At 41.5% G+C, this 26256-nt stretch overlaps 1 protein-coding gene across 1 annotated transcript in view; it reads left to right on the top strand.

The window, feature by feature from the left end:
• Positions 1-14924: 14924 nt before the first annotated feature.
• Positions 14925-26256, top strand: part of NDNF (neuron derived neurotrophic factor) — a 40549-nt gene continuing 29217 nt past the window's right edge. The window contains exon 1 of the mRNA XM_023636625.2: positions 14925-15520. The gene's annotated coding sequence lies outside the window, so the exon portion shown is untranslated. The remainder of the gene's footprint in view (positions 15521-26256) is intronic.

Here is a 26256-nt window from a genome sequence, read left to right on the forward strand (position 1 = left end):
GAAAGAACAATTTGGAGCAAGAAAACCTTGTTTTTAACGTAAGCTTTAAATAATTGCATGATACTAAGGAAGTCAGACATTTGCATCCTCAGGCATTTCATGCCTAAAAGGAGAAGAATGCTGCCATATTTGCCTCACAGGCTTTTTGTGAGAAGCAGAGGGAATTATAGAAGTGAGAGTCATCTGGAAACTGCAAAGGGCAATACAAAGATGAATTCAACATTCAGTTATTTTATTTTTATTTTGAATAGGTAATATATAAACTTTGCACATAATTCGAAAAATACAGATAGGTATACGGAGAAAGGCAAGTCCTTCTCCCACTCTTGTCCCCCGGCCACTCAGATGCCCTCACCACGGGCAACAGATGTTATCACTTTTTTGTTTATCCTTCCATAGACGTTATATTTATATGTGATTTACTATGTAACTTTTAACAAAACTCTCCAGCTGCCCACCACACCTTCCTCCAGCCTAAGGTTCCACTTAACACCAGCAATACCCAGGGCTGACACCTACAGTTGGCCTACTTGCACTGTTAGCTGTATTTACTCTTAAGAGTCACTCGGGTGCTGAGAAAGATTCTGTCACAAGTCTGAAAAAGCCATCATTCTCAGCAAACAATCCCCCCAGGGAGCACAGAGCCTAGTGAAGCCCAAGTTGCTACATCTTCTGCTCGGAGCCATAAGAACTAAATGGTCCCTATTCTCACACGTTCCAACGGAAGCTGCAATCCATTGAAAATCAATCTTTTACTTTTTTCTTTGACATGTCCTTGCTTAACTTAGATGCATATAAAACGATTTATTTGGATTTTCCCCAATATTCGCTTGAAACAAGTCTACATGAGGCAATCTTAATATTCGGCTGACTTATTTGTGTGATACTTACTTCCTATCATATTCACAAGATTGTTGTGCTGACTAACCAAGAACGTCAATATTACAAAGCTCTTCCAAAACTTTAGGTGAAAAGTCTACATTATGTTAAGTACGTGGTTTTAATATTAGAGAGATTCTAATCTTAAATGACTTCAAACGAGTGTTTAAAGATTAAATTCTTTAAAGCCTTCTGTAGGTACAGCCTGAACTTCCCAGATCGTACCCAAGTGGATCAAGATTAACGTTATGTTGTTACTTGATCATCTATGTTACTCTTTAGTCACCTTATTAATAAAATTTCTTCGATAAGAATGAAGCCCATGTGAAATTTGGACTTCTTTCATATAAGAAACAGTATGTATCAGTCAGGGTCTAGTCAGAAGACGGAAACCATATCTGTTCCTTCAGGAGAGAGAAGTTACTATAACCAGGGTTGGAAGAATTGAAAAGGGCTCATTAAGGGCAAAAAGGGAACACGGAAGTCTCTCAGAAGCAGCAACTGAGGGAGCCGTGGGTGCCCCTGGGCACAGAGAGAAGAGGTGGAATTGTTAAGACCCGGGAGCCTGGCGTTAGAAGCACGGAGGAGCCCCGCGTGGCCGACACTCCAGTCTCGGAGGATGAGGCACATTAGGCTCATGCTGCTGTGTCTGAGCTGCTAAAGAGGGCCTCTTGGCCAGCGACCCAGACCCCTGAAGACAGGATGCTGGTGTCCCCAAGGAGGTATGATGAGGCTGGCTCTGCAGGCTGGGAAAGCTGTGATCTGGAGTCAACTGCTGCTCTTGCAAAATACCACCACTGCCAATGAAGAAGCAGCGCTGGGTGAGGCAGGAACGGGAAGGGAAAGCAGCCAGAAGAGAAGAGGAAGCCCTGAGGGAAGAAGTTGATCAAGATTCCCTCCCCTCCTCCAGCCTTGCCTTCTCCCTCCGTCACCCCACTGGCAGAGCCTAACCCGGAGCACCTGGCAAAGCAGAAATGGGTTTTTCCAGGTCCCAGCCTTGACACCACAATGCAGGGGAGGGAGAAAGAGGTGGCTACAAAACGGAATGGAAAGAGCTTAACACCAGGCACCAAATGACACATATATTATATGGATATATAACATATATTTATATATTCAAAGGGGAACCTCATACATCTTTAGACTTCAAAAACAAAAAGAATCATTCCCAAACTATAGCAATGAAGTAAAAAATGAAAAGTCTCTCATTGTTTTAGGAAGGCCTGTGAAATGGTCAATAGAATTTATAAATTATTCTCTTAGAACTTTGTGTGTGTGTGAGGAAGTTTGGCTCTGAGCTAACATCCATTGCCAATCTTCCTCTTTTTACTTGAGGAAGATTGTCACTGAGCCAACATCTGCAGCAATCTTCCTCTACTTTGTATGTGAGACACTGCCTCAGCATGGCTTGATGAGCAGTGTGTAGGTCTGCGCCCAGGATCCAAATCCATGAACCCTGGGCCACTGAAGTGAAGCACGCGAACTCAACTACCACACCACCGGGCCGGGCCTCTTCTATAATTTTGAGGTAACAATAACATACAAGAAGTGTTCAATAAAACACCATAACATTACTCTTAGTTAAGAATTAAGTAAGTGGAATATAAATCCTTTTCCATCTCACTTGACAGTGGAACTATTCCTCCACCTTAAATGAATATTTGTCTCTTGAGATATTTGAATCAGGTGTTTCATCCACTGAGAGATGCTGTATAAAAACAAGACATTTGGGGGTCTGGCCCAGTGGCGCAGCAGTTAAGGTCACACATTCTGCTTCAGCAGCCCAGTGTTCACTGGTTCGGATCCCAGGTGCAGACCTATACACTGCTTATTGAGCTATGCTGTGGCAGTGTCCCACATACAAAATAGAGGAAGATGGGCATGGATGCTAGCTCATGGCCAGTCTTTCTCAGCAAAAAGAGGAGGATTGGTGGCAGATCTTAGCTCAGGTCTAATCTTCCCCAGGAAAAAAAGAGACATTTTGTGTTTATGTCAGGTTAAAATAAACTAAGTTGGCCTTTAATTTGGTTCTTCCCATTCATATTATAAAAATGATTTGCTAGTTCACTTGAACAAAGATAATACAAGAAACCTACAATAGACCTGGTCGTGTGCGTGTTTATGTGAATGTGTGTACCTAGGTCAAGCAGAATCTACGAGAATTGGCATCCCAAAATAAAAGTGAGAGTTAAAATAATACCATCCATATACTTACTCTTCTACCTGACCTACTTCTGTAAAACTCAGCCCCAGAGATGTTTTATCTTCAAAAGAACATGAAAACGACACTCCAAATCAATATCACCTCTTTTGAATTACATTGATGACTCTGTTGAGTTTTTGAGCCTGCAATTATAAGAGTTGAGGTAGACTAAAAATGGCCACAAATTCTTTAAGCTCACCCCATCAAGATGCAGAATTAAGCTAAGTTTGTGTGCCCTGCTTCAGAGGCCCAGAGTTTGCAGGTTCAGATCCTGGACATGGACTTGGCACTGCTCCTTAAGCCACACTGTGGTGGCATTCCACATAAAATAGAGGAAGATTGGCACAGGTGATAGCTCAGCAACAAGCTTCCTCAAACAAAGAGAGAGATTGGCAACAGATGTTAGCTCAGGACCAATCTTCTTCACCAAAAAAAAAAAAGCTGTGGAATCTCCTTCCTCACCTCTTGAATCAGGGCTGGCTTTGTAAGTTGCTTTGATCAATAAAATGAGGCAGAAGTGACAGTGCGCAATCACCATGTCACACCTCAAGGAGCCTTGTCCTCATCTCTGCCCTCTTTGTCCAGCCCTGATCCATTCCAGGCCCTGGGGTTCACTGCCCACTGCTCTCCTGTATTTCCTGCCTTTTTAGGATCTTTCAGGGGCTTCTCACCGCCGTGGATCAGACAAGATCCCTCCTGCCTTCCTCATAGCCTAGGACTATCTCACTTCTTGTGCATACAGAGCAGCAGTGGCATGAGATATTATTTTAGGCGGTTCCATAGTAAATATTTTATTTATTTTAATGCATGTGAGACAAAAAAAAAAAACACATAAGCAGCACATGAAACAGACATTACTGTTTAGGTTGTTAATTTCCTTTCTAAATAAGCTATTTAGTAAAAAAGGTCTACAGTTTAAACAAATCAAGTAAGTAATAGTAGAGGCTGTGTTTAAACATGGAAAACTTTTGGGAAATTCTGCTTTAAGACATATTGGCTCAAGTCCCACTTGATGCAAATGCACAGTCCTATTTACTTTCTCTCCTTTTACCAAGAGGACCACTCTGACCTCAGGATCCTCCCTGCTTCAGCTTTCTGTCATCTTTCCTTGCACTCAAATTGCCCATGAAAATCAAGCAACTCTCTGAAAATGTCTTAACTGGTAACAAGATGGGAATTCTTGAAATATGCTACTCTGCCCCCCAGTAACGTCACTGTCCCTACTCCATTATGTTTTCTCATTGTACAAATATTAGCTTTAGGATGTTACCTCTAGATCTCGTGCTAAGTCATATCTCCTCCTTTTCTCTTGGACTTACACTCCTCTGACGTACTTGCTTCTCTTTATTTTCCTTCTTTCTTCAGTTCTCAGATCCTCTGCCTCCATTCCCTCCACCGTCTATCCTTAACTCTGCCTTTATCTTATCTCTGTCTATTTTAAGTTCTTAACCACCATCTCTTCTTCTCTTCACTCTTTCCTCTCCTCTTTGTCTCCCATCTCCCATGGCCTTTATTCGTCGTTTTATTGTTTCTTCTCCTACATATGTCTTGCTTGATTTGCCTGGAAACACAGAGGAAGAGCAAGTAGGAGGTTTGTAAATGTGTTTGCTCATGTAAAGATGACGAGAGTCAGACATTTTAGCCCTTTTCAAGTTCTTTCTGCACTTGGATCCTGCTTGATATGTATCACTTATTCCCTTAAGAACATTCTCACTCAAAATAAATTACAAAAATTCTGGCCTAGAATTGATTGGATATAAGATTATGTTTAGTTCTTGAATGAGACTCTGTTTAACACAAATTACATATTCTTCATAGGTCAGTGTGCAGTTTTCCACATAGATAAGGTCTTTGAAAAGTTCTTTCAAAATCGGAATGATTTTCCTATGTTTTGACAGACGTACAAATGAGTTCTTTGGAGTTTAGTGTTTCCAATGACCTTTGAGTTTCCAACCTACTTGAACTTTCTTGACGTTATTCTCTTCTAATTGCAGAAAGATGTCCAACCCCTAAATTTGCAGTTTTTTCACAATAGGAATTTCCTCCAAGTTGACTGAGTAGTTTAAGGTTTAAGGATTGGAAGTGATAGAATACCACTATCATTACCGCATTGATAGAAATTTATGGACTTAGAAATCTAGAGAGCTACTGATAAAAGGCTGGGAAGACAAAAGAGAAAAATACAAAATTCCATCCTGGTTATATTTTATGCAGAGAAAACGACATATAAGGATTAATCTGAAGGAAAGGAGAGGATTTAGACCAGACGATCTAAGCTTACATCAGCAAAACTCAAATTTTTCTTTTGTAACACCAAGAGTTTTCAGAGTCACATCAGACACTATTGGAATGGAGACTGTTTTCCCAAAATAATTTCAGTGATGCAGTTACAACTTATTATCCAGAAAAAACGGCTTTATCCCTTTTAAATGATCCAAAGTACTGCAATTTTTCTCTTCAACAAAGCATTAATGAGAGTTGAGAAGTTATGCTCAGAAAATGAGAACCACCTCTGTTTCTCATTACGTCGCACATACAGATTTTGAATTTTACAGAGTGGTGAGTCATATTTGATCTAGTTTTATAATAGAATCTGATTTGGCACAATGAAGTAAATATTAATACATTTCTTTTCTAGTTGTGGTATTTAAAAGTAGAAACGTGACAAAATCTAGTGTTAACTTGTCTGATCCAATAAGGAATTTAATATATTTGAGACTGATAACACACACTAAGAAGCTTAATGGAATAGTAAAATAATGATATTCAATTCAAGAAAGGTTTTATTTTCTCAAAGGGAAATTTTTTATATGCCAAACTACTAGGAAACAGTTAAAAACGGACGTTGATATGACTGTACTCGGCTTATTCTTTAATTCTTTAGTCCATTCCCCACATTTGTGGGGAAGTGGCTTGAATCCATTCCAAAACGGCAGGAGAGAACGTCATAGCAAAAACCGCCACCTAGGCTCAAATTTCTTCTTGGCAAGACATATGACAAGTTCTGAAGGACTCAGTCACCACATCTCTAAAATGGGCATCATAACGATATCTACTGAAGATGGCTCTTATGGGGCTAGTGGGCAGTAACAGTAGCAGGCATGTAGGAACCACTCAATTAATAACAGGGATAAACAGTGAAAATGTTAATGTGGGATGGTTTTTTTTTTTTTTTTTAAGTAATTAAGCTCTAGGATTAACAAGTTCCTTGTAATGGAAACTGGTTGAATCAAAGGTATATATAACCATATGTCTACTTTTTATAAGCCACGCATGTTAAGATTTTTAAAAGTATGTCAGTCCTCCTATCCACCCTTTTTTCGTTGGCAAGCTAGTTTGTCATATACCATTATTATGACCCATGCTGTGTCAATGGGATGAAGATTAAATGGTTTTTGAGTAAAAGACTCAGGCAGCTAAATCTGTTTGGACACTCCATCTCCCTCGGGTTAATATTCCAGACATGTGACCTGAGAGGTTTGTGTCCAGAACTGATGGATTGCTACACTTTTGTGTGGTTAAATTTGTTCTTATAGAGTGCCAAGGAGCCACCACCAAATCAAATTCTGTGGTAAAATCCTCTTTTTAATATTGCCCATTAACACTACAGCACCAAAAAAGAGAAAAAGGAATCTGTAAAAATAGTTGATAGAGGGTATCAGAGTAACACATCCAGGGGCTGACCCGGTGGTGCAGCAGTTAAGTTTCACACATTCCGCTTCGGTGGCCCGGGATTCCCTGGTGCGGACATATGCACCGCTTGGCAAGCCATGCTGTGGCAGGCGACCCACATATAAAGTAGAGGAAGATGGGCATGGATGTTAGCTCAGGGCCAGTCTTCCTCAGCAAAAAAGAGGAGGATTGGTGGCAGATGTTAGCTCAAGGTTAATCTTCCTCAAAAAAAAAAAGTAACATATCCGGACAGCCTGGCAAACTGGCTAAGAGGAGAAGCCTTAGAGGCAGGCAGAGGGACTCTCAGGCCAATCTGACCACTTGTGTCCCCAAACCTCCGTTTCCTCATCTGTGAAATGTGGAAAATATGTGATTTTCACTGTATCTTTACAGAATAGACTAGATAAAATTTGTAAAGGGAAGTATTAGACATAGGACATTTTGTAAACATGAAATTACTCATTTTGTCATCCAAATGAGCAGGTTCTGAAGGATTCCTTTCATTTCATTTTTTCACTTTCAAATGCTTTTCTGATTAGGTAGGGGCAAATGTTTTGTGCATATTAAGGCAAATTGAATCTGGGGAATAAGAACTGGCAATTGTTTAGTGCCTATTTATGCATCAGGCACTTTACATATTCAAAATAGTTTAATTCTGACAATAATCCTATCAGGGAAATTTTTATTATTCCCATTTTACAGATGGGAAAACAGAGCTTCGGAGGGATTCAACAACCGACCCAGTTCACATGGCCCCGAAGTTATGAAGTCGCCCTGAAAGAAGCTGCACACAAGACCTCTGACTCAGAAGCCTGTGTTCTTTCCACTAAATCTGACGCCCTTCAGCTTCACAACATCTAAAAAATAACCAGGCTTTGTGTCTGTGTGGCCTTAAGGCAGTATGATATCATGGGCACAGAACCACCAGGCTTGAGCCAAATTGCTCTCATGAAAGAGTGTTCTTTTTGGATGTGCCTAAATGAGCCGTGAGATGCAGAAAATAAAGCAATTTTTAAATGATCCTAAATTATAGGAACATATTAATCACATAACCAGGACTCCCTCTTGTATTTAAGAATACACCACCACTCCTGTTTCTTTCAGCCCTTTTCATTTTCTACACTGGCCCAGTGTTTTCCTCGTCTCTTTAATTTTGTGCGCACATAGCGTCAGGACCCTCACAACATCACTGCTAGCTTAGGTTTGCAGTGTCTGTCATTGTCACATAATTGATGCAGTGCAGGGTACCGAAAACAGCAATCCATGCTGACTTGGCCAAACAGCCTGGACCAAAGAATAGTGGTAGAATACAGGCCGAGACTCAAGGCCATCAGTGGAGTCCGTCTTCTAGAACATAGTAGGTCTCAGGAAATGTTTTCTAGATTGAAATAAAAAAACTCTTTAGTTTTTCCATCATGTAGTTGATAAAGTATAATATGCCCATTAGTTAAAACATCCACAGGAAATGCAATGAATGAGCAGATAATACTTTGAAATGAAACCAATAGGGGATTTTATGTGAGAGGAACTCACTCATTATAATCAAAAGAATGCCTCCTCTACAAACCAGGAGTGCCCTTGTGAAGAGTGGCAAACAGTCCTTGCTTTAATGCTTTATTTATTTAGGTTTTACCCGGTGCCAAGAGGATGAAACCAGACTTCCTCTTCTAACATGGGCACTCCAATCCGTCTAACCTACAATGCCGATTTCTTCTACATTAATTCCATCAGCAAAATTAATCCAAGCCAAACTCTTCTTCTCACTGCCTCCTAATGCAACTTGGTACTTCCTTCCTCCGAACCTTTCCCCATGACACTTCTTTGGCTTTGATGTTCTCATCCTCTTCTCCACGAATTCAAACCTTTCCCAATGGTGAATAAGTTATATCCTATCATTTGTGCTACTCTCTTGGCAATTATCACTTGGTGTCTGAGGTTGTGACCAATATTTGAAAGCCAACTCACTTGTAACTATTGTGCTGTATGCTCTCTGAGGGCAGAAGCAACATTTGTCTTTTTAATAATACATCCTCAGGATCTGGCAGGTCAATATTTATTGAACGTCTAAAGGAAGGAAAGAAAACATATTTACATTCTTCTTGCAGAGTTTTCCTGGGCAAATACTATGCTTTAAATTTTATGGTATCTTGTCAGCACTGAGCTCAGCACCTTACACAAAGTAAGAAAAAACAATTTTTTTCAACACACTAAATTAATCTTTGGAAATCCACACAAAATTGTGTTTGAGGTTTTTAATAAAATTTTTAATCTCTTTTTAATCCAACGGTACTTTTGTTAAGGGTAATTTTTATTTAAAATAAATGTATTTAAATGTACTATAATGATTTTAAAATATCCCATTTTATTTCTCAAAGAAACTAAAGCTCAAGGGAAATATGCCGATCTTATCTATACCTTTAAAATTAAGGCAATTTTCTATAGTAATGATTTCTTTGCAATGTTCCCTCAGCATGCCATAGTTTATGCTATTCATTCTTCAAAGCTTCATCGACTCCACACCCTCATCCTTCAACCCAAGATGACTGACCCATCCTTTAGGTCTCTATTTAGATGTTACTTTTTCTAAGAATCCTTCCCTGATGCCCCACTCCCACCCTGCTCATGGACTTGCCCAGCATCCCATTATTCCCTTTATATATCACACGGTAATTACCTAACTCTCCACTAGACCACAGATTCCTGAGAGAAAGGTCCTGTTTATTCTTTTATTCCCATCAGCTAGCATAGTGCCTGTCATATAGTAGGTACTCAACACATATTTATTAAGTGAATAAACACCCTCAGGAAGAACTAAGTTGACTAAGGCTTAACGTTTCAACTTTACATTGGTTCAATGTGTAAGAGTCATCAAATAAGAAGTAATGATTAATTTCAAAGGAATTTCAAAGAACTACTTCAAGAATTCTGCAACAACCCTTGCCATAGAGAAGGTGGGATAGGGAGCATTTGAAACTGAGCCAACAGACAAAAGAACGCCCTGTACTGATTCAATGGTATAGCCAGGGATATGATGCTGTTTCATCTAAGCCTCAGGATTTGTCTGATGGTTTCCACCAGTTCTTTTGTCCCAGTCCCCGGAGGAGAGATGTCAACTACAACACTCTATAGAGTTAAGTATATACAGGCATAGAAGGCTCTACTTACATTTGTGTAAAATGAGAAATATACTATAAAATACAATCAAGGTGGTGGCTGATCTATAGACAGAATACTAAGATATGTTTGAAGATCTTTCAATCTATTCTCATGATTGGGCCTATTTTACATGACAGTGGTTCTCAGGAACGCTTTACGGTCTTAAAATTACTGAGGATCCAAGGAGGTTTTGTTTATGTGGGTCATTTCTATCAGTATTCATGATATTAGGAATTAAAACAAAAATTTAAAAAATATTTACTAATTCATTAAAAAATATCTCTTGTATATCAACTCCATGTTAACATAATATCATTTTTCTTAAAATAACTATATTTTCCAAAGAAAATAGCTTAGTGAGAAAAGTGGCATTGTTTTTACATTTTTGCAAGTCTCTTGAATGTCTGTTTTAGTAGAAGAGAGCTGGATTCTTATATCACTTCTGTATTCAATCTGTTGCAATGTGTTGTTTTGTTTGAAGTAAATGAGTAAGAACCAGCTTCTCACAAATACATAGTTGGGAAATGAAGCAGCATTTTAATAACATTTTCAAATAATTCTGGATACTTTTCTTTGATGCTACACCAAAACTCAACAAAAGGTAGTTTCTTAAATCTTACCATTGCAATGTGGAATATGAGACCAAATATGAAACCAAACTTTTCATACTCTGTTATATTAAAATTCATTGGTCTATCTTGTACTTTGAATAGATCTATATAACTCATGCATGATTTTATAAAATCACGTATTATTGGTCATTTGGAAAATACTGGTTTACTGACAGGCAGATCTTCCAAATGTCAATACATTTCATTGCACAATATCAAAATACCACATTAATTTAAAAGGTCACAATCTCATTAGAAAAGACTTTAAGCATTGGGAAGCGGTCAAGCTCACGGTGGCAGATATAAGTTTTCTAAATTCTATATTTTTTACTTGAAAGCTCACATTTTTCATTGAAAATAAATACTGCCAGTTATTTACCTTGAAGTGACAGGGTCACTTCATTTGTTTTGAAAAAAATGTCTGCCAGATATCCAAGTGTGAATAGCCATAGTTTGTCAGTTGTTCTTTCAAGTAAAAACGTGTGATAAAAAAGCAGCTACTTTAGCTCACAATCCAGTTACACGAGTGTCGTAATTCAGGACAGTCGTGTGTGTGGCCCATTTCGCCTCACAGGATATTAAAAGGACAGAGTCAAGGGTTAAAATTTAATAAAATGAATAATTTTTACTGCTTCATCAAAGATATTCCCAAGTGAAACTGACACTGGTGGCAGGGGAGATTACAAAAACTACCAGCACAGTGGTGCCACTGCCTTGATTCACGCCAACATGCTAAGCTTTACCACCACTGCTTTTGTACTATTAGTGCAAACACCAGCACAGTAAAAAAGGCACATTGCCATCGCAGAATTAATATGATACTAGTTTGGGCCTTGCAGCCCTCCCCTGAAAAAGGTCTCGTGAGCTCCCTAGGGGTCCATGGACCACACGACCACACTCTGAGGACGGCTGCCTTAAGACGCAGGCTTGAACTAGGAATTGTCTTAAATAGACCCAAATTCCACTCAATTTTATAATCTTTTTGGACTTCTCTTTTTTTCCCCGATTGAATATTTATGAATTTCATAGTTTAAAAGTACATTCAGATATAATTAAATATCTGCCAAACACTTGAATATGGTAATGCTATCTAATCCTCACAAAATATCTGTAAAGCAGCTCTAATTTGTTCCATTTGTATATTTGAAAAAAAACAAAAACACTGAAGCTCAGTGAGATTAACCTATTTGTCCCACAGCAAATAATTATCAGAGTCTGGAATTAAATACAAGCCTGTCTGACTACATAATGCACGTTCTATCTAATATGGCACATTGCCCAAGTCTCTCAAAACACATTGAAGATATTTACATATATAAATATAAATATACACAATGCCATTGGGTTTACCGATGGCACATTTCTTGAGAAGACAGGTATCTTGATATACGTAAGTCCTTATGTTCACAACAGGGATATTTTGGGCAACTTTCATAAAAAAAATCCTTCACAGAGGTCTTACAGAACTTTTCTCATAGACTTGGTCTGTCGTTAATTGGGTGAATTAATGACAAGTCACTTTAATGTCTTTTGGGCTCAGTTTCTTCCCACTGGCAATTTTAAAGCACAGTCTCCATCCCTGGTTTACTGGAACCCCCACCAGCCCTGTGAGATTCATGGGGCGGACACTGCCACCATCGCCGTCCTGAGCAGGGAGCTGACCCCGTCTCAGCCCTTCCCTCTCCACCTGCTCTTCCCTCCGCAATAGACCAGGCGTCCCACATAAGGAAACGAACACGAGTACAACCACCACAAAATGCTTTCCTCATAACTCTCTCCTTCCCCTCAGGGTCAAACTGCTAGGTAAAGGAGTTTGTGTTCTCCATCCCCACGATCTCACCTTCTCTACTTGCTATTATCTGGATCTTTCACACACATACAACATAAAACACAGTTGCGTAGGTCAAGATCACTGAGACGTTTTGTAAAGAGGAGCAGTCATTTCTCAGTGTGGTCGTCTTGATCTCTCCGGCACGATCTACTCTAGTCCACAATCCCTTCCTCCCTCGGCTTCATCAACCCTGCTCTCTCCTCATTCTCCTCCTCCCTCTCTGGTCTCCACCTCTTTCTCTTGCAGGCTCCTCTTCCTCCATCCACCCCTAGAACATTGGTGCTCTGCCTTGTTCCATCCCAAGTCTTCTCTCCTGGCTGCCTTCCTCCCCTTCCTGGCTTCAGGGCATATCTGAATGCTGATAACTCCTGATGGATCCCTCCAGACTGGATCTTCTCCTAGGAACTGTCCTGCCGGCTGCCTACACAGTGCTGCCCTCAGATGTCCCACGTGCATCCCAGCTCGACAAGTTTAAACAGACATCATTACATTCTCATCACATTCCTCCTAAAACTGCTCTTCTCTATGTGTTGTTTCTCTTGGCAAATGGCACCATCACCTGCCTTCTTGCCCCAGCCAGAAACCTGGGAGTCAGTCTAGACTGCTCGTCCTCTCCTTTACCTCCATATCTAATCAATCACTAGGTCCTGTCTATTCTATTTCCTAAATGTCTCCAGAGCTGTCCCAACCTCCCAACTGGCACTTTCACTGCCTTAGTTCAGACCTAATTTTTCCCTCTGGAAACCAGCTCCTCACTGTTATCTCTCTCTGATTTGTCATCCACAATGATACCAGAGATAGCATTCTAAAACTCATATCTGATGACATTTAAAAACCTTAAAATCTGTCCTTGTTGGAAACCCTTAATAGTTTCCCAACCATATACCACCTGCAGGAGACTTTTGGCTCTTTGGCCAGTAGGGCCTGGTGTGGCCCAGCCTCGCTAACTTCAGCTGCAGTCCAGCCCTGCCTAACTTCCCTCAGTTCCCAGGACGTGACAGAGTACCCTTGGACACTTTCCCGACCTTTCACTGTCTCTCTGTGTTTGTGGGATGCCCTTCCCTCTCCATCCTTGCTTGCCTGGGCTTCTCTTCCTCACTCCTCAGAACTCTACACTAAAACCTCTACCAAGCATACCTTCTGAAGGGCAATTAGCTGCTTCCTTTTCCAAGCTCCTCAGGAACATACAAACGTTATTATAGTGCTAATCACATTTTCATTTATGCCTCTGTCTCCTCACCAGGCTGTGAGCTCCTTAAAGGCAAGGACCATGTTTTACCTTGAAATTTCAGCAACAAGACATACATGGTACACAGTAGGCACTTAATAAATGTGTGTAAATGAATGTCCACATGGCCTGTTCTGGGTCATAACCCATAAGTGCAAGAGTCACTTCTGTACATCTTCTCGGTGGGGATCCAAAGATCCCTTTTCCCACCTCATTGTCTCATCTGCAAAAAATAAGTTTGCACTGTGAACTCCACAGCCCCTTCCACGGTTAAAAATTCTATGGCTTTCACAGAACCATTTTGTGGAGTATAAACGGTTTCATAAACCCACCTACTGCGGTATTGTCATCTAGGAGCCACAAAATTTCAGGAGCTGCACTGGGCCACCTCCTGTGACCAAGTATTTAACCAAAACACCACGGTTTTTCATATGACCTCGCCAAGGTTCATTTTCATTTTATCTTCATTTCTCTGTGGCGATGAGAAGAGGGCAAGTACTTCCCATGCTTTCAGTATTGACACTATATCTTCGTAAACTATGTTCTGAGAACTTAAAATTCAAAAGTCTAAAAATCAGGTTTGCTGGAAACTAGGCTCGCGGTTGCGAAAATGAGATCTCTAAATAAATAACTCAGTATTTTGTTTCCCCTCGTTTTCCTATGCCCAGGCCAGGTTGCTAATTAGGTAACTTCTTATCATAATTACCTAGTCAGCCTTAATGGCTTCACACTCTGCTCCGTCTCTCACTGGTCCTGTAGGGCTGCTTTTCAATTGTTAAAACAGCTGCTGAGTTTCAAACCGGAGGAGGCGCGGTGTGCACCGAGGGGGACGCGCTCCGCGGGCGGAGGCTGCGGTAGGCAGGCGGTCGGGGGGAAAAGTGGGACATGAATGCACAGTTTGCACACTCTGTTCTCCGCCTCCAACCTTCTTGATTTAGCTCGTCTCCCCACCCCGCCCCCAAATCAACCCCAGAGTTCCCCCTTATTGTGCACCAGGGTCTCCCTGACAGTGCGATGGTCCCGCGTACGCGTCTCCCTGGGTTTTGTCGCTTTCAGGGGGTCTCGGTGGGTCTCCTTCTCTTTCCCCACAACTGGCGGGGAGGTCAGGAGGGCAGTATGTCCCCTGCGATGCCGCCCGCGAGGGTCCCTGTTCGGGGAGCGCTGGGTCGCCGGGTGTAGGGAGTGTGCGAGTGTGTGCAAGTGTGTGCGTGTGTGTGTGTGTGTGTGTGTATGCGCGCGCGCGCGGTGGCGCGCAGCGGGAGGGAGGGAGGGAGGGAGGAACTGAGGGGGAGGCAGCGGGCGGGGGAGGCAGCGGGCAGAGGAGGGAGGGGGCGGGCGGGCAGCGGTGGGGCGGGCGGGGGAGCGGCTCCGGGCTTCAGCGGTGACACTCGGGAGCGAACACACACTCCCCGCTCGGAGCCGCGAGAGAGCGGAGCGAAGCGACCTCGCACCCGCCGCTGCCGCCGCCGCCCGGTGCGCCCGGCAGTCCCTGCGCCGCGCTCCAGCCCGGCGCCCGTGCCCCGAGCGGCCACCCGCCCGCCGAGCCCGCGCCAGCCCCGCTCGCGCCGCAGCATCCTCCCGCCGGCCGGCCCCGCACGCTGCCCGCCTTTTAAAAGGACCTCCCGCCGCTGCCCTGCGCTGCCCGGGATCCCCAGCCCCGCGCTTCTCCCCGCTCCACTTCGCAGCAACTTCGGCGCCCACGCGCCGCCAGCCCTCGCTCGCCTTTGAAGTTTGCAGCGCCGACCACAAAGTTGGGACACTTCGACCGATTTAATTTTTCTCTTTTATCTGCCTCCTCCTTCCTCCTCCGTTCCCTTCGGTTCCTGAGTACCGGTGCTTAGCATCTTGGCCGGAGCCGGGCGCTTGGACTGTTTCGCACGCCACATCCCCGAGAGGGAGTTTTCCTCTTCCCCCCAGGAAAAACAAACATTTTTTTTAAGGTAAGTAGAGAGAGGAAAGCATCCCCGACGCCTTAGCCCGCCACCCCGAGACCTGGCACAGGAAGCGTTCCCACCCGAGGGCCCGTCTGCGACGGGGGTGAAGGCGCGCGTCCTCTCACTCGGAGGGGCCCAGCGAGGTTCTCGGTCACCGCTGGGCGAGGGCGCCCTGTCCCGAGGAGCTGAGGGCGTGAGGGGCGTGGAGCAGGTCTCCCTCGGTTTTCCAGGCTGGCTTCGTGGCTGCGCGGCCCGAGCGGCGTTAGGAGGAGGTGGAGAGACAGTGCCCAGGCCGGGGACCCGGGGGTCCGGGTGCCCAGGGTGAGACGGAGTCCGGGGAGCTGCAGAGCCTTTATCCCCGGCTTGGCCTGGACTCTGACCTTGCTCGCCGGCCGGGAGACCTGCTGCCTCCCTCTGCGGGTCCATGCCCTCTGCCCGCCGCTAGAGAAAGTCCTGCCGGGCGCGTCTGCGAGTGGGGCGAGGAGCGCGGGCGCTGCGCAGTGCGCGGGGCTCGCCCGCGGGCAGGGCGGGCGCAGGTTCTCGGCTGGGGGCCCTGGGCCGCGCAGCCCTGGGCGCGGGGAGCTCGAGCCGCCTCTCCCGGCCGACCCCCCACCGCTTTGGCTCCTCATTCGTCCTCTGCATGGGAGGCGAGCATCATTAGAGAAACTTCCTGGAACAGAGCAGGGTGGCCTGGGACCGGATCCTACTTTTGCCGGGAGGGCAGAGCCTCCACCGAGGGACCGCTCCCTCTCTTCCCAGACGGGGCGACGGTGCCCTAGCCCCTCTGTGGGCCAGGCGGGCTTCTGTCTAGTCCCCGCTGCCTTCAGGACTGAGCGGGGAGCTGGGGCGGCCCTGACACTCGGGAATCCGGACGAGTGGTTCCGGGTCCCAGCTGTTCTCTTGGGGCACCTCGCAAACTGCTGAATTTGGGGTGCGGTTTCGTTTCTTTGTGCGCCCTTCGTGCCCTCTCCTCCCTGCACCCCCGCCCGAGGCCGAGATGGGAGGGGCCCCCGCAGCTCCCCGCACGGGCTCCGCGCGGGTCGCCGAGGCCCTCGGAGTTTGCCGCGAGCACCTCTGCGCTGGCGCTGAGCTGTCCTTCGGGCCGGGTCCCCTTCGGGGCGCTGTCCATCTCCTGCTCCGGTACGAGGAGCTCCCTGAAACCAAGACCTTGAGCGGGAAATGAACCTGAAAAAATGTCTGTGGGTTTGATTCTTTTTTTCTTTTTATAAACAAAGTTCTTTTTAGCAACTTAGTTGGGTTGGTAAATTTGTTTACTTCTCATCTTTCGATCCCGCTAAATCACAAAAAACACTTTATTTCTTCACTGAGTTGCTCATCTCTCCGAGCACACTACCCTCTCCCCCTCCATCCCCCTACTCCTACCCCCCACCCCCCACCCCCCACCCCGCCTCGCTTCCTGAACCCTTTTTCTTTTCTGAAGGAGGGAATCTCCGCACCCCGCCCCCCCTTGTCCTCCTCCCACCCGGTCCCTGAGCGCCTGTGAGAACCAGGAGAGTCGTCAATGGAAATAAATAGGACCCCGCTCCATTCTCCGCCCCCTTGAAACAAGTCAGATCCTCCTTGGGGTCACAGAAGTAACGATAAAACATCCCTCCGGAGGGAGCGGTGGTGAGGATTTGATGGGATTGTATTGTTTTATTATCCTGAAAGATGTGATGGATGGATGAGAGAGCAAATATGCGTACAGAGGAAAGGGTACTGAGGGCGATAGGTATTTATTATTATTCATTATTGTTTATTAAGAGAGCTAATAAGGCCGTAACCCTGGCTGAAAACTGAGTTTAAATTTGGTTTTGATTTTATGTCAGTCTCTTATTACAGTGGTTACGGAAAGTGAAAACACCAAAAGGCTATTAATTCTTCACACTCATTCTGCATATGGGATTAATCAGATGTCAAAACGATACTGTCATTTTCCCAAAGTTTTAACCCATGAACTTTTAGAAGGTTGCAGTCGTATGAAATGTCCTCATTTGCCTCACCCTTCCTTCTTAAAGTTCAAAAAACTTGGCAACATAATTAATTATGGTCCCAATTCCCATTTTCAATCTAAACCTATATTCAGGATTATATTAAAATATCCCGTCATTTATCCTTTAAAAGTGACTCTGATGAGTTTAAATTCTGGGGGGGAGGGGTCAGCTGGGAATGAGAGGCTCAGAAGTTAGAGAAATTTGTACTATTTCAGATTCCTCTCCAAAATCCTCTACTTCTTTCTTTAAAGAAGAAAATTACAAGTGCTTTCTCTGCACAATTCTCAACGTTAGTGAATGTCCTTAATCTTTACCACACACTCGAAACATAACAGCTTACAGCTTTGTCTGTATTATTGTTTTGATTTCTATGTCAGAACATTTTATTCATTAAACCTGTATGTCAAACTTGCAGGCTCGATGTGGCAGTAACACTCTGTTTTAATTAGTAACTATCGTAAAAAAAGAAGCTAGAACCTTGTAATGGGCCTAAATTGCTATGAATTATGTGTGGTTTAAATAACACATTTATTTCAGCAGAAATGAAACAGTGAATATAAAACATCTTTTAATCACTTGCAGATTCAGCTTTTATCTCTTAAGATGTAACAAAATGTATAACTGAAAAATATCCTTTTAAGAATGAGGGAAGCCGGGACCCTCAGTTTATTTGTCCTGGGTCTACTGAGCATTCAGGTAAAGGAAGAGTGTTAGAGAGGAAAGAGCAACATCATAACCTGATTCGAAGCAGCCACGCTGGGTCAGTCTTCAGAAAACTTCATGTAGCGACTTTTTCAATCTGCTTCAGGAACCTAGCAATTCAGATTTTAGTTTTCTTGCTTGGATTTGTTGACCACTCTCTGTGTGACAGGGGAGAAAAATGTGTTGTGAAATTCTAACAAATTGTTTGAAATGAAGGGGGAAAGGTAGAAATGAAATGTATCTTGTCTGTTAGATTCCTATGTTCATTTCTATAGTAGCTCTATTCAGTCTATTTAGAGGTCAGAATTTCTGTTTTAAAACTGATTCTGTTCCTGTTGTCATTGTTGCTAGGACAGAACTTATTTTTCATTTTACTATGATGGATGAGGAGATATTGGAAATAGAAAAGTTATCCCTGAATTAACAGGTCGCGTAGGAGTAGTGTGAAGTCCACATAATTTGCACTGATCTAAATTGTTTTAATCTCTTTTCCTTAGTTTTCCCAGTGACAAGGTGGTGGATTCTAGTGACCAAGCAGTGCTCTCTCACTCTTTTTTTGCTCCATGTCTTCTTGTCAGGTCTTATTTTGGAGAGCTGTGCACGCAGAGTAGCAGCCTGGTAATGAATGGACCTTGCTAGGGTCAGTTGCCATCAGCCAGTCACCAGAAAGAAAGTATAATCATCTGTATTGGGTCAAAGGAAAGCTTAACCTACAAATATCATTCAGTTTATTCATTTGACCTTGAAACAGTATCTAAACCTCTAAATATTTATTTTAGAGCAATTATTCTGAAGAATATATGTATTCTTCCCCTTTTGGTTCACAATCATGTAGCAGAAGTAACAGTCAAACGAGTTATAGTTGAATAGTAAATCACACCAAATATTTGCTTTGGAAACTGATTTTAAGTCCTCCAATATTTAAATACTCCATTAAAAAATACTCTGCAATTTATACCCTGAAGTTAGGCTAAAGTCTGCTTTATTCTTCCAGTATGTTACAGATGCTCATTGACACCCAGAATGCATGCAGGCATGCTTCCACATGTTAATTTCCACCTGGGAAGAAAAGTAAATACTTTGCTGTTGTTATTGTTACTGTTGTGGATAAAAAAGAATCACATAGTATGACATGGAAAAACCAAACTGCTAATATTTTATTGCATCATGTAGTGGTTGTTGACTAGAAATTCAGTTGTATTTCTGGGAAAAACCACACCATTTTAGTGTGAGTCTGTGTTTGTCTGAAGGTGGGTACAGATTCCTGTGTGTCTTGCCACTTCTGAGATGACACTGACATTTGCTATTCTGTAGCCCACTAGTGCCCAAGCCAGTGCCAAACCCAGGTATATTCTCAGCTGCTTACTTCCTAAACATACTTCCTATGCCTGCAGATACTCTACCTACACCTTCCCCCTTCCTTTTGGTATTTTGCTAAAAGCTGCAAATGAACCACTCCATACATTTTAGTGTTTTGAAATATTTGGAAAATATGAAATACATAATATTAATTCACCCAAAATAAAAAAGGGTTGCTCGTTTTGCATTTGAAAACTAAAGGTAAGGTATTTGATCAGTGTGGAATAAAAGCGAACTAGCAATATGTTTCTGCACACTTTTCCCTTTGGGATGAAGAGACAGATTTGACCACAGAACAGCTGGATATTGGGTCCTGTTACAATGTCAATTTTTTTAAGAACTCACTCAGCTAGATTTGATTTAAACTCCACTTTAAAGTCCACAGACCTCAAGTTTATAAGTATAGAAACTTCCAGTATTACATGTCATTATTCCTTCAATAGTTTCCGGATCGTTTGGAAACTAATTTCTTTTAGAAAGTTGGTGAATAGTTTTTGGTTTTCGTTTGTTAATTTCTTCCTGTAGCATATTGAACATGACACATATTTAATGTTTCATATATTTCTCTGAAATATTTATTTTTAGTTTCACTTGTGAAAACTCTGAAATGAATCTTTTCTTTAAAAAATATGGCAGAAAGTATATAGCTAACTTATCAAATGTCTCTTTTAATTATTCTGGTGAAAGAATTTGCTGCCTTTTATATAGTTATGAAAGAAAAAACATTTTTAGAAATAATGGGGTTATATAAAGTTTGGAAGGAACTCAATGAAAACATGATTACACACGATTGGAAATCAGCTCATTTGGGTGGAACTCTGAGCCGCTGCCTCTGCAAAATGGAGGGCTTGAATATAATGACCAAATAACAACTGAGTTAGCATCATATACTCTTGTCTGTTTTCTAATTGGAATGATTTCAGCCAATATCACAAATAGTGGTGACTGACTGAAGTAGATGGCGACAGTACAAGTTTCTGTCTCTCAGTGTTTCTTCTCCCTAACGTGGAATCAAGGTAAACACCCTCTTCATCCAGCTGTGTGCTCAGAGAACTTCTATTCCACAATCTAAAGCCAAAGCCAAAAATATGGACTATATTTAAATAGGTGTTTTATCAACAACTAAAAATCATCATAGCTACATCTTGTTCGCTGAGGCAGTGTCCTTATACACACAGATCTAGATAAAATATGAGACTGAAGTTTATCATTTTCTAAAAAAAGTAGTAAACACTAAACTCATACTTGGAAAGATTTGTAATGTGTGATATCTTGCTTTTGAAATCAGCATGACTATATCTTAAGTTATAAGATAGAAACTATGAACAAGTGTTTATATACAAAGATAGATAACACACGTGGACAGTTGACCGACAAAATGAAGGGCAAAATTGTGGTACTTACTTGAAAATATTTATGTTTAAAAAGAAAAAGCTAGTGTAAAAAGGCTTGATTTATTTAGGATTAATTTCTCCAACTTAGGTGCTGCAAGCGTTAGGTGGCTCCTGGAGTATAGATGGTTACAATTCATAGCACATTGTAGTGAAAAGCAAACCATAGCGATCCTATGAACCTAGGAGATGGCTTCGATTGCTCTTTTTTATTCAGGTCATATGTACTCTAAGTGCATAGGCATTGCCAAGTGTAACATTATGCATTTTATTCCAGTAATAAAACGTGTTTCTGATTAAATTATCAGTCATACAAAAAAAAAACCACGCATACACACACATAAATGTACTTGATCCATTTTAGCTATCTTGTTTAAAATACACTTAAAGACAAATAATAAATACATTTTTACGCATAAGGATACACTAGATTTAAATCTAAATATTATTCATATGTTGATAGCGCTCAGTAAATGTTGTAATTTCATATTAAATTACAGCATTCACTGATATTATCAAAAGCTTCAAATTGGGATTGATTCAGAAGTAAGTGGATCCTGTAATGGAAGAGAGATTTGTTGCCAGCAGTGGTGAGAGAGATCAGAAACAGCAGTGCTCGCTGAAACACCTGGCCAACTAAGAAAAGGCAGCAAGCCTTTATCTCTTGGTGCCCCCAAGTTTCAGCTATCTCTGTTTTAGGGGTGATCCTTTAAAGTTTGCTAAAATGTGCTATGAAAATATATTCCTTTTTTTAATGAAAAAATAGAACTGCCTCTTAAGTGGGAGATAAAAATGTAACACTCGAATGATGGCAGTGGCAAGATCAGATGAACTAACAGACAGGTCCCTTGAGAGATGGCCTGAGTGGTACTGGGGAAGCCACCCTACCTCCACTTCTTGCCAAGGCCTCTCAAGATACTAAAACACTACCTGCAAAAATATGGTTCTTCATCTTTAATTTCATTTTTCAGTGTCCCCTATAAATATAAAAATACTCCTGGGATGGGAAACAGGGTAAGCTGATATCACCTAATATCTTTCAAAGATGTTAGTAGCTAGATAAAGCCAGATTGGAAGGAGCCTGGCTTAAGACCGAATTTTAGAAAGGGGTGATCTGTATCTTTGGATCTCGTAGCCTCTCCTTCTTTGGGCAGCCTACCTTTAGTATATGCCTGCTCTTTATTCTCTTCCTCTGATAACTGACTCCTGGTTTCCTATTCTCTGCTATAAATTATACCCAGAGCCAGCTTCATGGGCTGCCTGTAGCAGGGCCCTGTGCTTAGTTGACTGCTCTGCTGCCACCATCTTGAAATTCTTAATTTTTGAACAAGAGACCTAGCACTGGGACCTCACAAATTTTCATTTTATACTGGGCCCCACAAATTATGTAACTCACCTTCCTTCTATCTTGGTGTGAATTTATGACATAGAATCTTGATGTCAAGGACTTGGAAAGGACATTCGAGATTACCTTTGCAAGAACGAGGTCCAGTGAGTATTTGTCTTTAAAAACTTGTCTTTTAAGTGAAACAAAAGATGCAGGATACTCTTTTAAACAATTGAGATGGAAGTTTCCCATTGCCTCGAAAATCATGCTGAACAAGTACCCAGCTTCTGATAGTGTCAATCAAGTAAAGCAGAGGTCTCTAGGAAGGAGTGTCCTCTTTGCCTGATTATGGTGCACAAGATGTCTTATTATGATGAAAGGAGAAAATATCAGGAGGTCTATTTATATTTACTCTCATATATAAAGAAGGCAAAGAAGTTTTGTTAATATTTTTAATGTATCTATTGACAAAGGCACTCTTACTCAGCATATCACATGATCATTGAACAATAACAAATGGCATAGGTGGGGGCTGGTCCCATGGTGTAGTGGTTAAGTTCAGCATGCTCCACTTTGGCAGCCCAGGTTCATGGGTTCATATCCCTGGTGCAGACCTACACCAGTCATTAGCCATGCTGTGGCAGCAACCCACATATAAAATAGAGGCAGATTGGCACAGATGTTAGCTCAGGGCTAATCTTCCTCAGCAAAAAATAAATAAAGAAAAAGAATGAAAAAAATGGCACAGGTGACAGCTTCTATGAAGTAAAAATAATACAAAGTGAAAACAATGACATTCTAATCAGCTCTGACAAGAAGTCAGCCCTGCCCACAAATTAACCAGGAAAAGATTTGAAATATACAATTTCATCCGCTATAATGAACTATGATACTGGTCCCAGTATAGAGTGCTTTGTTATTTTATGTATATGAAATATATATATTTTAATCGCAATTCTAAGAGATTTGGAGACAACACATTACAGGGCCAGAGGTCTTGAAAGGAGGTGAATATGAAGCTGAAAGATCCCTCAAATAAATTAGTCACCAGTATCTTCAAGATGTCTTAGTTATTTGTATAAACATTTCATAATTCTTCTGCTACCAATAAATAGATATTATATTTTATTATGTTCTGGAAACTTCAGGATACTAAGAGTTAAAAAAAGTTATCCAACCTTCTTAAGCTCTCATAAAAATGTATATTGTGTTACATTTTGAATTTTTTTTTTTTTTGAGGAAGATTAGCCCTGAGCTAACATCTGCTGCCAATTCTCCTCTTTTTGCTGAGGAAGACTGGCCCTGAGTGAACATCCGTGCCCATCTTCCTCTACTTTATATGTGGGACACCTGCCACAGCATGGCTTGCCAAGCGGTGCTCACCTCTGCACCTGGGATCTGAACCAGTGAACTCCGGGCCACTGAAGCAGAATGTGCAAACTTAACTGCTGTGCCACTGGGCTGGCCCCACATTTTGAATTTTTTATTTGAAATTTTGTTTTTCCGTAAGGCTGTCAGTTATTAACATGTTAAAGTTGAATTTAACTTATGTTAAAGTTTGAATTTCACAGTGTGGATGGAAATGATTCTATTTATTAATAATCTTAAACTTTGTATAGCCTTCGATTGTTTACAAGATACTAACACGTCCATCGTTTTCCTTAATCTTCACAGGAACCCAGAGAGGAAGATATTATATCTTCCTACTCCAAGAAATCTGAGACTCAGTTTCAGTTAAGAGACTTACCTAAACTCACAAACTTTTAAAATAAAGTGACAACTCTTTGGTTTTGGAAGCAAAATTGATGGAAATGTCTAAAATTTTTTAAATTGAGATTAATTGCCAAACTAATTTGAAAGAACGCAGTTTGCTTAGAACTTTTTTACAATTTAATGATTCAAAAATATCATTAATTTAGTCTAAATCCCCAAGAACTTAATCATAGGCTGCTTCTGTATTAAATGTTTGTTTGTTTTGGTAATAGTTAACTTATTAGGGAATTTTCTAGGAAAAAATGATTACATTTTTTGACTTTTAAATCAGTGTTTAAGGTCATGCCGAAACAATTTGTTTCTGAGAGTAAAAATATTCTGGTTCAAAATAAGACAAAGGGCTAGCTGTGATATATAGGTGTATAATGCCCCACACCTGTCCTTCTAGAAAATTAAAGGCTTTTTTAATAGGGAAAATTGTTGAAAGTGAAATGGGGTGTCAATTTCTGAATATATGTAAGTTCTGGTGTAAACCTCCCCCACACCCCCAACCACCAACCACCATTTGCACAGATTCACTCCAATCACAAAAGGCAGCTAGTTTATCTCTTTGCTTTATTAATTCTGTCTCTAGCCATGGAATCAACTCTTGAAAGCAAATTTCTTTTCCTTTCTTCAACCCTCCTCTTAATTAGTCCAGCTGACCAGCCATTCAAACACAGGTTTAAAAATGCCCCACAATACACTCTTTATTGAGTCTGATATGTGTGTGTGTGTGCGCGCGTGTGTAATAGACAAACTCTTTAACATACTTTGGAGACAAGTTGCCTGGAAAAGGAAATAATAAAACATTTTCTTCAGTAAATAGAGTCTAATACGAAAATTAAGGATTAGAAAAATGAGTTATAAGTTGATGAGAGACAGATGACCCATGATATTGAAACGTATCCCAATTATGTATGGTAGGTACAACGCTGAAAAATCAATATGCCACGGCATCTCTTTTTAAATTAGTAGTAATTAATAGTAATTCAGTTCTACAGTTATTCCATTAATAACGTGGCATTTTTTAGAGGTAGGATTTGAAGTTAGATCAGTTCTAAGATTTTTTCCAAAAAACTGGATGAAACTGTACTCAATGTGGAAATGAGCACTGTTATAGACACTTATGATAGGATATTCCAAATATTCTAACAGTTTCAAACCCTTTAAGACATAACGAGTATTTCTCAGTTCAGACAGTGAAAGTATTTATACCTACACACACATATATTAAAACGTCAGCCACCAAATTCAGCCTATAATTAAAAAATATCAGTTAGAATTTATTCACACTTACAAAGCAGTGACAACAAAGAGTTAGTCTCGAAACATCTTTTTCTCTTGGCAGACTCTATCTTGTGTAGCGTCCACTGAACATTGCTGACCTCCAACGCTCACCAGCTGAAGCTCTCCTTAATGCTTCTCTTAAAAAACAATTTAGGGGCCTGCCCCGAGGCCGAGTGGTGAAGTTTGTGTGCTCCGCTTCGGGAGCCCAGGGTTTCGCCGGTTCGGATCCTGGGCGCAGACATGGCACCACCTGTCAGGCCACGCTCAGGTGGCATTCCCACATAGTACAACCAGAGGTACTCACAACTAGAATATACAACTATGTACTGGGGGGCCTTGGGGGGAAGGAGAAAAAAAGAAAAAGAAGATTGGCAACAGATGTTAGTGCAGGTGCCACTCTTTAAAAAAAAAAATTTAAAAAAAGAAAAACCATACCTAACTCTATATCTTACTTTCTTTGGGGGGAAAGGGATGAAATGATTGTGTCTGAATTCCCATTTTGGGTCAGCATTTTGTGGTTTGTCATCTCCCTAATTGTTGTAGGCTTATATGCTTGTATTATTTCATCATAATTTGCTATAAACTCTTCATTAAAAGTGGCTGTGGAGTCTGTCCGCATCGTCTGCCTTTTGAGTGTCTTGTTCTTTAATCATCTCTTAATCCAGAAATAATAATGCAGAACATCCCAGGCACGGAGCCTAATCCTCCACTCTCTAATCTCAACACGTGCACCTTCCATCCTCTGCTGGACCTCGTGCCTAAAAAGCCTGAACCAGTTTTAATCCAGCTTTGTTTACTAAATAATAGTGATGGCCTCAGCTATGGTGTATCAAGGCTAACGAAAAGAAAATTAAGAGTTGCCCATTGTTTCTTTGATTATTTTTAAAAACCCAACATCTTGGCCTTTCCTCTATGTTTCTAGGCGGT

Source organism: Equus caballus, chromosome 2 (assembly GCF_041296265.1).
Source record: "Equus caballus isolate H_3958 breed thoroughbred chromosome 2, TB-T2T, whole genome shotgun sequence".
Classification (NCBI taxonomy): domain Eukaryota; kingdom Metazoa; phylum Chordata; class Mammalia; order Perissodactyla; family Equidae; genus Equus; species Equus caballus.